Source organism: Pongo pygmaeus, chromosome 4 (assembly GCF_028885625.2).
Source record: "Pongo pygmaeus isolate AG05252 chromosome 4, NHGRI_mPonPyg2-v2.0_pri, whole genome shotgun sequence".
NCBI lineage: Eukaryota > Metazoa > Chordata > Mammalia > Primates > Hominidae > Pongo > Pongo pygmaeus.
In genome coordinates, this window is record NC_072377.2 from 126,116,701 (window position 1) to 126,132,165 (window position 15,465).

General features: G+C 38.4%; 1 pseudogene; it reads right to left on the reverse strand.

Moving 5' to 3' along the window:
- The window catches only part of LOC129036236 (probable ribosome biogenesis protein RLP24), a 58,557-nt pseudogene extending 43,470 nt beyond the window's left edge, over window positions 1-15,087 (reverse strand).
- Window positions 15,088-15,465: the final 378 nt, after the last annotated feature.

The window sequence follows — 15,465 nt, forward strand, 5'->3', positions numbered from 1 at the left end:
GTGTGAGGAGTAAAAGACTACACATTGGGTACAGTGTACACTGCTCGGGTGATGGGTGCACCAAAATCTCAAAAATCACCACTAAAGAACTTATCCAGGTAACAAACATGACCTTTCCCGAAAAAAAACCTATTGAAATTAAAAAATAATGATAAAAAAGATATTTCAATATTAAAAAAGAGATAGACATAGGTTGAATTACATAATTCTCATTATTAGGGAAAGAAACAAAGTAGCTACTTAAGGAACTCAAACATTAAAAATATACATATATTGTATTTTGTTGCATTTTTAATTTTGTTAATAAAGAGTTTTTTTTTAAAAAAAACTACCTAAACAAATAAAATAAAAGATAGATAATACTTAAATTATTTGTTTCTACATATTATTTCTTTCTATTAAAGTAAAACAAATTCTCTTGGCTGCTGGTTGGATTTTCTAACAATGCTCATCTCTATTTCTTTGAAATCATTATGTCATGGTCAACTAAGTAGCAGTATAAAATATTTCATAAGATAATGATAGTTTTGTGAATGAAGGCAAATGGTCCACACTGCACAGATTTTTTGAAAAGTCTCTGATAATTACTCGTCATTTGCTCTTTTGCATATGGAAATGAATATTTTGGTTTGCTAAATAATTACAATTTAAAATCAAAGAGAGTGCTCAAAAGAACCTATGGTAGCAATGGAAACTATCATCCCTTATAAACTAATTGAAATAATAATTACAAATGAAAAGCAGTAAAATCAGGCCAAATAAATCTTCCCTGACAGGTACTGGTAGAATTTATACTTTACTACGGTTATTTAATTATCGTGACTATATAATATACGTTTAATGTTTGATGATTTTTTTTAAGTTTTTAGATTGCTCATTATCTGGAGTGTCCATTACACAAGTCTTTGCAGTTGCATAAATTGATAATGTATACCAGTTAATTGAGCATTTGTAAATATTTACTGTTTACTCAAACAGCCCTCTGAATCTTATTTCTAATGAGTACCCTATTAGATCTCATCACATGGAGAGCTTAGTATTCTAAACATCAAACAATAAAATTGAAATAAAATTAAAAGTAACTCCAAAGTAAACTTGCAAATCTTGTCAAAGATTACATGTAATTTTTGTTGAGGAATTACTTGAATCATATCAAAACTACCAACCAGCACTGCAAGTGAAGATCTAATCAGGTTAGACCACTTAATTGAAAGAGAAAATCAGCAAGAATGATGAAAGGCAAGATGTTTTCAAAAACAATGACTCAAATATTGAAGGATCAGAAGTGGCCTTTAGGAAAATGTATAAAACTCTTGGATTTTTTTTTTTCATGGTCTGAGATCATATGGCAAAAGTTACAAGTAAAATACAGCAACTACTAATGTATTACACCTTACAAATGTATAACCAAAATTACACAAAAGTTCATTATGGGAATTACGGCAATATTTAATCATATATATAATAAATGTAAGTTTAATTGTTCAACATATAATCCAAATTAAACATTTTGTTAGTTACAATAAAATTTTCATTTCAATTTTTAATGGATTCTGTTGGTGACTGTATGAGGTAAAGATTATTCTCAGGTAACAAGCATTTCCTTTACGTCATTTATCTTTACCATTTCATTCAAAACCTCTTTTTGATTTTTTTTTTTGTTTGAGGGCAGGTAAGGCACAATCAGTTGCTTTGTCTGCCTACATGTGTTTATTTAATACAGATCATGGCAAGTCTCTTGGTAAGTTAGGGCTTCAATTCATCAAAATGTCATGTAAATCCAGGCTGACTACAGAAACAGTGGCAAAACTAGCTTAAATCTCTCTGTGTTACTCCTTAGACATTAATTTACTTTAAATATGTGGAATTTTTGTGGTGGTTAATGTGTGTGTTTATATTTATATATTTATAAATATTAAAGAAATTTAGTGGTATGTTAATAGAAGTTCAAATAGAATGAGAGGAAAATATTCAGCATGAGGATTTTTATAAGACTGAGAAATACATTATTTTATTTTATTGTTTGATTTTTATTACTGTTATTTATCCTAGTGCAAAATGGTTACTTGATGAATCCCAAAAACTATATTAACATGACAGGACACATTATTGTTTTCCAGATTATGTATTTTATATTTGATCTAAAATTTCTTCAAACAATTTGGTGAACTCTTGCTAATTTTCACAGTCTATAAATGTGTGTGTTTTTGTCCATTTATTAGTTTATCTGTTTTCTTATAAGAATCAATACCTGAAGTACCACTATAATCTGAAACTATTTTATCTCAGTCAATGGACTCTCATAGAAAAGCTAACGAAGAGTAAGAAAATCCAGAGTGGGGGAATACTCATCTTTGATACAAGGGATCTTTGTTTCCTAAAACAAACTCCTGAAAATCAGCATTTCACAGACATGCTTCTTTTTTCTTTAATTTAATAGCAGGTGTGGAAGTTTTTCTTCAACCGCCATAGGTTCATACTTGAAACTGACACTATAACAAAAGATAAATTAACAAGAAAAACCAACAGAAGTTTACTTACATGTATGTTTCATATGTACATGGAAGACACCCAGCAAATAGGTAGTTCTTAAAAACCTGGCTTTGAATTCTAACTTATATTTCATGTTCAACAAAGAACAGTGACAAGTGACACAATGAAGTAAAAGGGCTTTGAGCCTCTAGGGGTGGCAACTTGCGGAAAAGCGTATTATAGCAGAAAATGGCTAGTTAGTAAAGCTTGTTAATGTAAGTTCCTTTTGAGACAGGAATAATACAGATGGTCACAGGCCAATAAAAATTCCAGGCAGTAGTTTCACATGATTAGCAAAAAGGAAACTGTTGAAACAGCTGCATAAGCTAGAGGCTGATAAGACTCTGAAACCATGGTATAGGCAAAGCTAGCTAAGACTGACTGGACCCAACATGGCACTGAATTTGACCTAGGTTTCACCTAGTACCTCATTGTGTGTTTATTAACATACTAAATAATAGACGCAACAGTTCCAAGAACACTCGTATTTGATGTAAAAATGGGTGGCACCACAGTTCCAAGGAATCTTTAGCTTTTTCAGGAATTTTCAAATATATTCCACTTCTTGGTTAAAGAAACCCATCAATATAGAAATCCCAAAACTCGGGTCTACAGCTCCCAGCGTGACCGACGCAGAAGACGGGTGATTTCTGCATTTCCATCTGAGGTACCGTGTTCATCTCACTAGGGAGTGCCAGACAGTGGGCGCAGGTCAGTGGGTGATCACACCGTGCTCCAGCCGAAGCAGGGGTGAGGCATTGCCTCACTCGGGAAGCGCAAGGGGTCAGGGAGTTCCCCTTCCAGGGGTGACAGACAGCACCTGGAAAATCGGGCCACTCCCACCCGAATACTGTGCTTTTCCGACGGGCTTAGGAAACGGTGCCCCAGGAGAGTATAGCCCGCACCTGGCTCAGAGGGTCCTACGCCCACGGAGTCTCGCTGATTGCTAGCACAGCAGTCTGAGATCAAACAGCAAGTCGGCAGCGAGGATGGGGGAGGGGCGCCCGCCATTGCCCAGGCTCGCTTAGGTAAACAAAGCAGCCTGGAAGCTTGAACTGGGTGGAGCCCACCACAGCACAAGGAGGCCTGCCTGCCTCTGTAGGCTCCACCTCTGGGGGCAGGGCACAGACAAACAAAAAGACAGCAGTAACCTCTGCAGACTTAAATGTCCCTGTCTGACAGCTTTGAGGAGAACAGTGGTTCTCCCAGCACGCAGCTGGAGATCTGAGAACGGGCTGACTGCCTCCTCAAGTGGGTCCCTGACCCCTGACCCCCGAGCAGCCTAACTGGGAGGCACCCCCCCAGCAGGGGCAGACTGACACCTCACATGGCCGGCCAGGTACTCCAACAGACCTGCAGCTGAGGGTTCTGTCTGTTAGAAGGAAAACTAACAGAAAGGACATCCACACCAAAAACCCATCTGTACATCACCATCATCAAAGACCAAAAGTAGATAAAACCACAAAGATGGGGAAAAAACAGAGCAGAAAAACTGGAAACTCTAAAAACCAGAGTACCTCTCCTCCTCCAAAGGAACGCAGTTCCTCACCAGCAACGGAACAAAGCTGGACGGAGAATGACTTTGACGAGCTGAGAGAAGAAGGCTTCAGACGATCAAATTACTCCGAACTATGGGAGGATATTCAAACCAAAGGCAAAGAAGTTGAAAACTTGAAAAAAATTTAGAAGAATGTATAACTAGAATAACCAATACAGAGAAGTGCTTAAAGGAGCTGATGGAGCTGAAAACCAAGGCTCGAGAACTACGTGAAGAATGCAGAAGCCTCAGGAGCTGATGCGATCAAATGGAAGAAAGGGTATCAGCCCTGGAAGATGAAATGAATGAAATGAAGCGAGAAGGGAAGTTTAGAGAAAAAAGAAGAAAAAGAAACGAGCAAAGCCTCCAAGAAATGTGGGACTATGTGAAAAGACCAAATCTACGTCTGATTGGTGTACCTGAAAATGACGGGGAGAATGGAAACAAGTTGGAAAACACTCTGCAGGATATTATCCAGGAGAACTTCCCCAATCTAGCAAGGCAGGCCAACATTCAGATTCAGGAAATACAGAGAATGCCACAAAGATACTCCTCGAGAAGAGCAACTCCAAGACACATAATTGTCAGATTCACCAAAGTTGAAATGAAGGAAAAAATGTTAAGGGCAGCCAGAGAGAAAGGTTGGGTTACCATCAAAGGGAAGCCCATTAGACTAACAGCGGATCTCTCAGCAGAAACCCTACAAGCCAGAAGAGAGTGGGGGCCAATATTCAACATTCTTAAAGAAAATAATTTTCAACCCAGAATTTCCTATCCTGCCAAACTAAGCTTCATAAGTGAAGGAGAAATAAAATACTTTACAGACAAGCAAATGCTGAGAGATTTTGTCACCACCAGGCCTGCCCTAAAAGAGCTCCTGAAGGAAGCGCTAAACATGGAAAGGCACAACCGGTACCAGCCACTGCAAAATCATACCGAAATGTAAAGAACATCGAGACTAGGAAGAGACTGCATCAACTAACGAGCAAAATATCCAGCTAACATCATAATGACAGGATCAAATTCACACATAACAATATTAACTTTAAATGTAAATGGACTAAATGCTCCAATTAAAAGACACAGACAGGCAAGCTGGATAAAGACTCAAGTCCCATCAGTGTGCTGTATTCAGGAAACCCATCTCATGTGCAGAGACACACATAGGCTCAAAATAAAAGGATGGAGGAAGATCTACCAAGCAAATGGAAAACAAAAAAAGGCAGGGGTTGCAATCCTAGTCTCTGATAAAACAGACTTTAAACCAACAAAGATCAAAAGAGACAAAGAAGGCCATTACATAATGGTAAAGGGATTAATTCAACAAGAAGAGCTAACTATCCTAAATATATATGCACCCAATACAGGAGCACCCAGATTCATAAAGCAAGTCCTGAGTGACCTACAAAGAGACTTAGACTCCCACACATTAATAATGGGAGACTTTAACACCCCACTATCAACATTAGACAGATCAACGACACAGAAAGTCAACAAGGATACCCAGGAATTGAACTCAGCTCTGCACCAAGCAGACCTAATAGACACCTACAGAACTCTCCACCCCAAATCAACAGAATATACATTTTTTTCAGCACCACACCACACCTATTCCAAAATTGACCATATACTCGGAAGTAAAGCTCTCCTCAATAAATGTAAAAGAACAGAAATTGTAACAAACTGTCTCTCAGATCACAGGGCAATCAAGCTAGAACTCAGGATTAAGAATCTCACTCAAAACCGCTCAACTACGTGGAAACTGAACAACCTGCTCCTGAATGACTACTGGGTACATAACGAAATGAAGGCAGAAATAAAGATGTTCTTTGAAACCAACGAGAACCAAGACACAACATACCAGAATCTCTGGGATGCATTCAAAGCAGTGTGTAGAGGGAAATTTATAGCACTAAATGCCCCAAGAGAAAGCAGGAAAGATCCAAAATTGACACCCTAACATCACAATTAAAAGAACTACAAAAGCAAGAGCAAACACATTCAAAAGCTAGCAGAAGGCAAGAAATAACTAAAATCAGAGCAGAACTGAAGGAAATAGAGACACAAAAAACCCTTCAAAAAATAAATGAATCTAGGAGCTGGTTTTTTGAAAGGATCAACAAAATTGATAGACCGCTAGCAAGATTAATAAAGAAAAAAAGAGAGAAGAATCAAATAGATGCAATAAAAAATGATAAAGGGGATATCACCACCGATCCCACAGAAATACAAACTACCATCAGAGAATATTACAAACACCTCTATGCAAATAAACTAGAAAATCTAGAAGAAATGGATAAATTCCTCAACACATACACCCTCCCAAGACTAAACCAGGAAGAAGTTGAATCTCTGAATAGACCAATAACAGGAGCTGAAATTGTGGCAATAATCAATAGCTTACCAACCAAAAAAAGTCCAGGACCAGATGGGTTCACAGCCGAATTCTACCAGAGGTACAAGGAGGAGCTGGTACCATTCCTTCGGAAACTATTCCAATCAATAGAAAAAGAGGGAATCCTCCCTAACTCATTTTATGAGGCCAGCATCATCCTGATACCAAAGCCTGGCAGAGACACAACGAAAAAAGAGAATTTTAGACCAATATCCTTGATGAACATTGATGCAAAAATCCTCAATAAAATACTGGCAAACAGAATCCAGCAGCACATCAAAAAGCTTATCCACCATGATCAAGTGGGCTTCATCCCTGGGATGCAAGGCTGGTTCAATATATGCAAATCAATAAATGTAATCCAGCATATAAACAGAACCAAAGACAAAAACCACATGATTATCTCAATAGATGCAGAAAAGGCCTTTGACAAAATTCAACAACCCTTCATGCTAAAAACTCTCAATAAATTAGGAATTGATGGGACGTATCTCAAAATAATAAGAGCTATCTATGACAAACCCACAGCCAATATCATACTGAACGGGCAAAAACTGGAAGCATTCCCTTTGAAAACTGGCACAAGACAGGGATGCCCTCTCTCACCACTTCTATTCAACATAGTGTTGGAAGTTCTGGCCAGGGCAATTAGGCAGGAGAAGGAAATCAAGGGTATTCAATTAGGAAAAGAGGAAGTCAAATTGTCCCTGTTTGCAGATGACATGATAGTATATCTAGAAAACCCCATTGTCTCAGCCCAAAATCTCCTTAAGCTGATAAGCAACTTCAGCAAAGTCTCAGGATACAAAATCAATGTGCAAAAATCACAAGCAGTCTTATACATCAATAACAGACAAACAGAGAGCCAGATCATGAGTGAACTCCCATTCACAATTGCTTCAAAGAGAATAAAATACCTAGGAATCCAACTTACAAGGGATGTGAAAGACCTCTTCAAGGAGAACTACAAACCACTGCTCAAGGAAATAAAAGAGGATACAAACAAATGGAAGAACATTCCATGCTCATGGGTAGGAAGAATCAATATCATGAAAATGGCCATCCTTCCCAAGGTAATTTACAGATTCAATGCCATCCCCATCAAGCTACCAATGACTTTCTTCACAGAATTGGAAAAAACTACTTTAAAGTTCATATGGAACCAAAAAAGAGCCCGCATCGCCAAGTCAATCCTAAGCCAAAAGAACAAAGCTGGAGGCATCACACTACCTGACTTCAAACTATACTACAAGGCTACAGTAACCAAAACAGCATGGTATTGGTACCAAAACAGAGATATAGATCAATGGAACAGAACAGAGCCCTCAGAAATAATGCCACATATCTACAAGTATCTGATCTTTGACAAACCTGACAAAAACAAGAAATGGGGAAAGGATTCCCTATTTAATAAATGGAGCTGGGAAAACTGGCTACCCATAAGTAGAAAGCTGAAACTGGATCCCTTCCTTACACCTTATACAAAAATCAATTCAAGATGGATTAAAGACTTAAATGTTAGACCTAAAACCATAAAAACCCTAGAAGAAAACCTAGGCATTACCATTCAGGACATAGGCATGGGCAAAGACTTCATGTCTAAAACACCAAAAGCAATGGCAACAAAAGCCAAAATTGACAAATGGGATCTAATTAAACTAAAGAGCTTCTGCACAGCAAAAGAAACTACCATCAGAGTGAACAGGCAACCTACAGAATGGGAGAAAATTTTCGCAACCTACTCATCTGACAAAGGGCTCATATCCAGAATCTACAATGAACTCCAACAAATTTACAAGAAAAAAACAAACAACCCCATCAAAAAGTGGGCAAAGGACATGAACAGACACTTCTCAAAAGAAGACATTTATGCAGCCAAAAAACACATGAAAAAATGTTCACCATCACTGGCCATCAGAGAAATGCAAATCAAACCCACAGTGAGATACCATCTCACACCAGTTAGAATGGCAATCATTAAAAAGTCAGGAAACAACAGGTGCTGGAGAGGATGTGGAGAAATAGGAACACTTTTACACTGTTGGTGGGACTGTAAACTAGTTCAACCCTTGTGGAAGTCAGTGTGGCAATTCCTCAGGGATCTAGAACTAGAAATTCCATTTGACCCAGCCATCCCGTTACTGGGTATATACCGAAAGGACCATAAATCATGCTGCTATAAAGACACATGCACACGTATGTTTATTGCGGCATTATTCACAATAGCAAAGACTTGGAACCAACCCAAATGTCCAACAATGATAGACTGGATTAAGAAAATGTGGCACATATACACCATGGAATACTATGCAGCCATAAAAAAGGATGAGTTCATGTCCTTTGTAGGGACATGGATGAAATTGGAAATCATCATTCTCAGTAAACTATCGCAAGAACAAAAAACCAAACACCGCATATTCTCACTCATAGGTGGGAATTGAACAATGAGAACACATGGACACAGGAAAGGGAACATCACACTCTGGGGACTGTTGTGGGGTGGGGGGAGGGGGGAGGAATAGCATTGGGAGATAAACCTAATGCTAGATGACGAGTTGGTGGGTGCAGCGCACCAGCATGGCACATGTATACATATGTAACTTACCTGCACATTGCGCACATGTACCATAAAACCGAAAGTATAATAATAATAATAATAATAATAATAAAAGAAAAAAATAAAAAAGCTATAAAAAAAAATAAAATAAAAAAAAAAAAGAAATCCCAAAACTCAATGAGCAACTCTCTCTCTCAAATACACCCACACTCTCCTTTCTTAAGTGTATACTTTTGCTTTGTAATGAATCTCCATACTTTCACTATTTTTCGACTCATCTTTGAATTCCTTTTCACAACACTGACAAGAGCCTGGACATCAGTGGGGTCAAGGTCTCACTGATTTTTGGGAACCTCCTCCAGCCCATTGGTGGCACTATGGTAACATATTCAGGCCAATAAGGTTGTAAAGTTGCCATCAGTAGTTAATCTTTACTCTCCTTGGAAGAAGGGGTGTCAAGGAACCTCTTATCTTCGTATATCTATATCCTGCTTTTAGACAAATTGAGAGAGGACTGGGAACTTTTCTGTATCTACTTCTTGTCTTCAGCTCAACAGGCATCTTTGGGGTGGCATATTCCAGTCTCTCACACAGATAGTGGCAATTTAAGAAAACATAAATAGGCCTGAAATCTCAAATTCCTTCCAGTTTAGCTAATAAAGTTTTTATTGCTTATTTTATTTATTTGTTTTTATTTTAAGTTCTGGGATACATGTGCTAAATGTGCAGGTTTGTTACATATGTACATGTGTGCCATGGTGATTTGCTGCACCTATCAATCCATCATCTAGGTTTTAAGCTCTGCATGCATTAGGTATTTGTCCTAGTGCTCTCCCTCCCCTTTCCCCCCAGCCCCCAACAGGCCCCGGTGTGTGATGTTCCCCTCCCTGTGACCATGTGTTCTCTCTGTTCAGCTCCCACTTATGAGTGAGAACATGTGATGTCTGATTTTCTGTTCTTGTGTTAGTTTGCTGAGGATGATGGTTTCCAGCTTCATCCATGTCCCTGCAAAGGACATGAACTCATTCTTTTTATGGCTACATAGTATTCCATGGTATATATGTACCACATTTTCTTTAAGCAGTCTATCATTGATGGGCATTTAGGTTGCTTCCAAGTCTTTGCTATTGTAAATACTGCTGCAGTAAACATACATGTTCAGGTGTCTTTATAGTAGAATGATTTATAATCCTTTGGGTATGTACCCAGCAATGGGATTGCTGGGCCAGATATTTCTGGTTCTAAATCCTTGAAGAATTGCCACAATGTCTTCCACAATGGTTGAACTAACTTATACTCCCATCAAGAGTGTAAATGCATTCCTATTTCACCATCCTCTCCAGCATCTGTTGTTTCTAGACTTTTTAATGATCACCATTCTAACTGGCGTAACATGGTATCTCACTGTGGTTTTGATTTGCATGTCTTTAATGACCAGTGATGCTGACATTTTTCTCGTATGTTTGTTGGCCACATAAACGTCTTCTTTTAAGAAGTGTCTGTTCACGTACTTTGCCCACTTTTTGATGGGGTTGTTTTTTTCTTGTAAGTTTGTTTAGGTTCCTTGTAGATTCTAGATATTAGTCCTCTGTCAGATGGATTGCAAAAATTTTCTCCTATTCTGTTGGCTGCCTGTTCATTCCAATGATATTTTCTTCTGCTGAGCAGAAGCTCTTTAGGTTAATTAGATCCCGTTTGCCAATTTTGGCTTTGGTTGCAATTGCTTTTGGTGTTTTAATCATGAAGTCTTTGCCCATGCCTATGTCCTGAATGGTATTGCCTAGGTTTTCCTCTAGGGTTTTCATAGTTTTAGGTTTTATGTTTAAGTCTTTAATCCATCTTGAGTTAACTTTTGTATAAGATGTAAGGAAGGGGTCCAGTTTCTGTTTTCTGCATATGGAAAGCCTGTTTTCCCAGCACCATTTACTGAATAGGGAATCCTTTCCCCATGGCTTGTTTTTCTCAGGTTTGTCAAAGATCAGATGGTTGTAGATGTGTGGTGTTATTTCTGAGACCTCTTTTCTGTTCCATTGTTCTATATCTCTGTTTTGGTACCAGTACCATGCTATTTTGGTTACTGTAGCATTGTAGTATAGTTTGAAGTCAGATAGCGTGATACCTCCAGCTTTGTTCTTTTTGCTTAGGATTGTCTTGGCTACACAGGCTCTTTTTGGGTTTCATGTAAAATTAAAAGTACTTTCTTCTAATTCTGTGAAGAAAGTCAATGGTAGCTTTATGGGAACAGCAATGAACCTATAAATTACTTTGGGCAATATGGCCATTTTCACAATATTGATTCTTCCTATCCATGAGCATGGAATGTTTTTCCATTAGTTTGTGCCCTCTCTTATTTCCTTGAGCAGTGGTTTGTAGTCCTCCTTGAAGAGGTCTTTCATATCCCTTGTAAGTTGGATTCCTAGGTATTTTATTTTCTTTATAGCAACGGTGAATGGGAGTTCACTCATGATTTGACTCTCTGCTTGTCTATTATTGGTGTATAGGAATACATGTGATTTTTGTACATTGATTTTGTATCCTGAGATTTTGCTGAAGTTGTTTATCAGTTTAAGGAGTTTTGGGGCTGAGATGATGGGGTTTTCTAAATATACAATCATGTCATCTGCAAACAGAGACAATTTGACTTCCTCTCTTCATATTTGAATACATTTTATTTCTTTCTCTTGCCTGATTGCTCTGGCCAGAATTTCCAATACTATGTTGAATAGGAATGGTGAGAGACGGCATCCTTGCCTTGTGCCAGTTTTCAAAGGGAATGCTTCCAGCTTTTGCCCATTCATTATGATGTTGGCTATGGGTTTGTCATAAATAGCTCTTATTATTTTGAGATATGCTCCATCAATACCTATTTTATTGAGAGTTTTTAGCATGAAGGGATGCTGAATTTTACCAAAGGCCTTTTCTGCATCTATTGAGATAATCATGTGGTTTTTGTCATTGTTTCTGTTTATGGGATGGATTACATTTCTTGATTTGCATATGTTAAACCAGCCTTGCATCCCATGGGTGAAGCCAATTTGCTTGTTGTGGATAAGCTTTTTGATGTGCTGTTGGATTCGGTTTGCCAGTGTTTTATTGAGGTTTTTGCACAGATGTTCATCCAGGATATTGGCCTGAAATTTTCTTTTTTTGTTGTGTCTCTGCCAGGTTTTGGTATCAGGATGATGCTGGCCTCATAAAATGAGTTAGGGAGGAGTCCCTCTTTTTTATTGTTTGAAATTGTTTCATAAGGAATGGTACTAGCTCCTTTTTGTACTTCTGGTGGAATTTGGCTGTGAATTTGTATGCTTTTGTGCTTTTTTTGTCATTGGTAGGCTACTAATTACTGCCTCAGTTTCAGAACATTTTATGAATCTATTCAGGGATTTGGCTTCTTCCTCATTTAGTCTTGGGAGAGTGTATGTGTCCTGGAATTTATCAACTTCTTCTAGATTGTCTAGTTAATTTATGTAGAGGTGTTTATAGTATTCTCTGATGGTAGTTTGTATTTCTGTGGGATCACTGGTGATATCCCCTTTATCATTTTTATTGTGCCTATGTTGTTCTTCTCTGTTTTCTTCTTTATTAATCTGGCTAGCAGTCTATCTATTTTGTTAATCTTTTCAAAAAGAAAACAGCTCCTGGATTCATTGATTTTTTTAAAGAGTTTTTCATGTCTCTATCTCTTTCAGTTCTGCCCTGATCTTAGTTATTTCTTGTCTTCAGAAAGCTTTTGAATTTGTTTGGTCTTGCTTCTCTAGTTCTTTTAATTGTGATGTCAGGGTGTCAATTTTAGATCTTTCCTGCTTTCTGATGTGGCCATTTAGTGCTATAAATTTTCCTCTAAATACTGCTTTAGTTGTATCCCAGAGATTCTTGTACATTGTCTTTTATCTCATTGGGTTCAAAGAACTTCATTATTTCTGCTTAAATTTGTTATTTACCAAGTAGTCCTTCAGGAGCAGGTTGTTCAGTTTCCATGTAGTTGTGCAGTTTTGAGTGCATTTCTTAATCCTGAGTTTTAATTTGATTGCACTGTGGTCTGAGAGGCTGTTATGATTTCCATTCTTTTGCATTTGCTGAGGAGTGTTTTACTTCCAATTATGTGGTCGATTTTAGAATAAGCACTATGTGGTGTTGAGAAAAATGTATATTCTGTTGATTTGTGGCAGAGAGTTCTATAGATATCTATTAAGTCTGCTTGGTCCAGAGCTGAGTTCAAGTCCTGAATATCCTTGTTAATTTTCTGTCTCCATCTGTCTAATACTGACAGTGGGGTGTTAAAGTCTCCCACTATTATTGTGTGGTAGTCTAAGTCTCTTTGTAGGTATCTAATACCTTGTTTTATGAATCTGGATGCTCCTGTATTGGGTGCATATATATTTAGGATATTTAGCTCTTCTTGTTGCATTGATCCCTTTACCACGTAATGCCCTTTTTTTTGTCTTTTTTGATCTTTGTTGATTTAAAATCTGTTTTATCAGAGACTAGGATTGCAACTCCTGCTTTTTTTTTTTTCTTTCCATTTGCTTGGTAAATATTCCTCCATCCCTTTATTTTGACCCTATGTGTGTCTTTGCACATGAGATGGGTCTCCTGAATAAAGCACACCAATTGGTCTTGAATCTGTATTCAATTTGCCAGTCTGTGTCTTTTAATTGGGGCATTTAGCCCATTTACATTTAAGGTTACTATTGTTATGGGTGAATTTGATCCTGTCTTCATGATGCTAGCTGGCTATTCTGCACATTAGTTGATGCAGTTTCTTCATAGTGCCATTGGTCTTTATATTTTGGTGTGTTTTTGCAGTGGCTGATACTGGTTTTTCTTTTCCATATTTAGTGCTTCCTTCAGGAGCTCTTGTAAGGCAGGCCTGTTGATAAGAAAATCCCTCAGAATTGCTTGTCTGTAAAGGATTTTATTGCTGCTTCACTTATAAGCGTAGTCTGGCTGAATATGAAATTCTGAGTTAAAAATTCTTTTCTTTAAGAATGTTGAGGCCAGGCAGGGTGGCTCATGACTATAATCCCAGCACTTTGGGAAGCCGAGGTAGATGGATCACAAGGTCAGGAGTTCAAGACCAGCCTGACCAACATGGTGAAACCCCATCTCTACTAAAAAAAGCATACAAAAACTAGCTGGATGTGGTGGCATGCACCTGTAATCCCAGCTACTCAGGAGGCTAAGGCAGGAGTATCGCCTGAATCTGGGAGGCGGAGGTTGCAGTGAGCCGAGATTGTGCCACTGCACTCCAGCCTGGGCGACAGAGTGAGACTCCATTTCAAAAAAAGAAAAAAGAGAATGTTGAATATTGGTCCCCATTCTCTTCTGGCTTGCAGGGTTTCTGTTAGCTGATGTTAGACACTGTTAGTCTGATGGGCTTCCCTTTGTAGGTAACCAGACCTTTCTCTCTGGCTGCCCTTAACAATTTTTCCTTCATTTCAACCTTGGAGAATCTAACAATTACGTGTCTTGGGGTTGCTCTTCTCAAGGAGTATCTTAGTGTTGTTCTTTGTATTGAATGTTGGCCTGTCTTGCTAGGTTGGGGAAGTTCTCCTGGATAATATCCTGAAGTGTGTTTTCCAACTTGGTTCCATTCTCCCCATCACTTTCAGGGACGCCAATCAATCGTAGGTTTGGTCTTTTCACATAGTCCCATATTTCTTGGAGGCTTTGTTCATTCCTTTTCTATCTTTTTTTCTCTAATCTTGTCTTCATGCCTCATTTCACTAAGTTGATCTTCAAACTCTGATATCCTCTCTTCTGCTTGATTGATTCAGCTGTTGATACTTGTGCGTGTTTCTCCAAGTTCTTGTACTGCGTTTTTCATCTCCATTAGGTCACTTATGTTCTTCTCTAAACTGGTTATTCTAGTTGCCAGTTCCTGTAACCTTTTATCAAGATTCTTAGCTTCCTTACGTTGGGTTAGAACATGCTCCTTTAGCTCAGAGGAATTTGTTATTACCCATCTTCTGAAGCCTTCTTCTGCCAATTCATCAGTTTCATTCTCCATCCAGTTTTGTGCCCTTGCTGGAGAGGAGTTGCAGTCACTTGGAGGAGAAGACGCATTCTGGTTTTTGGAATTTGCAGCATGTTTGCTCTGATTTTTCTCATATTTGTGGATTTGTCTACCTTTTATCTTTGAGGTTGATGACCTTTGGATGGGGTTTCTGTGTGGGGCTTCTTTTTGTTAGTGTTGTTGTTATTGTTTTCTGTTTGTTTGATTTTCTTCTAACAGTCAGGCCCCTCTTCTGCAGGTCTGCTGCAGTTTGCTGGAGGTCCACTCCAGACCCTGTTTGCCTGGGTATCACCAGCAGAGGCTGCAGAACAGCAAAGATTGATTCCTGCTCCTTCCCCTGGAAGCTTCGTCCCAGAGGGGCACTGGCCTGATACCAGTCAGAGCTCTCCTGTATGAGATGTCTATCAAACCCAGTTAGGAGGTCTCTC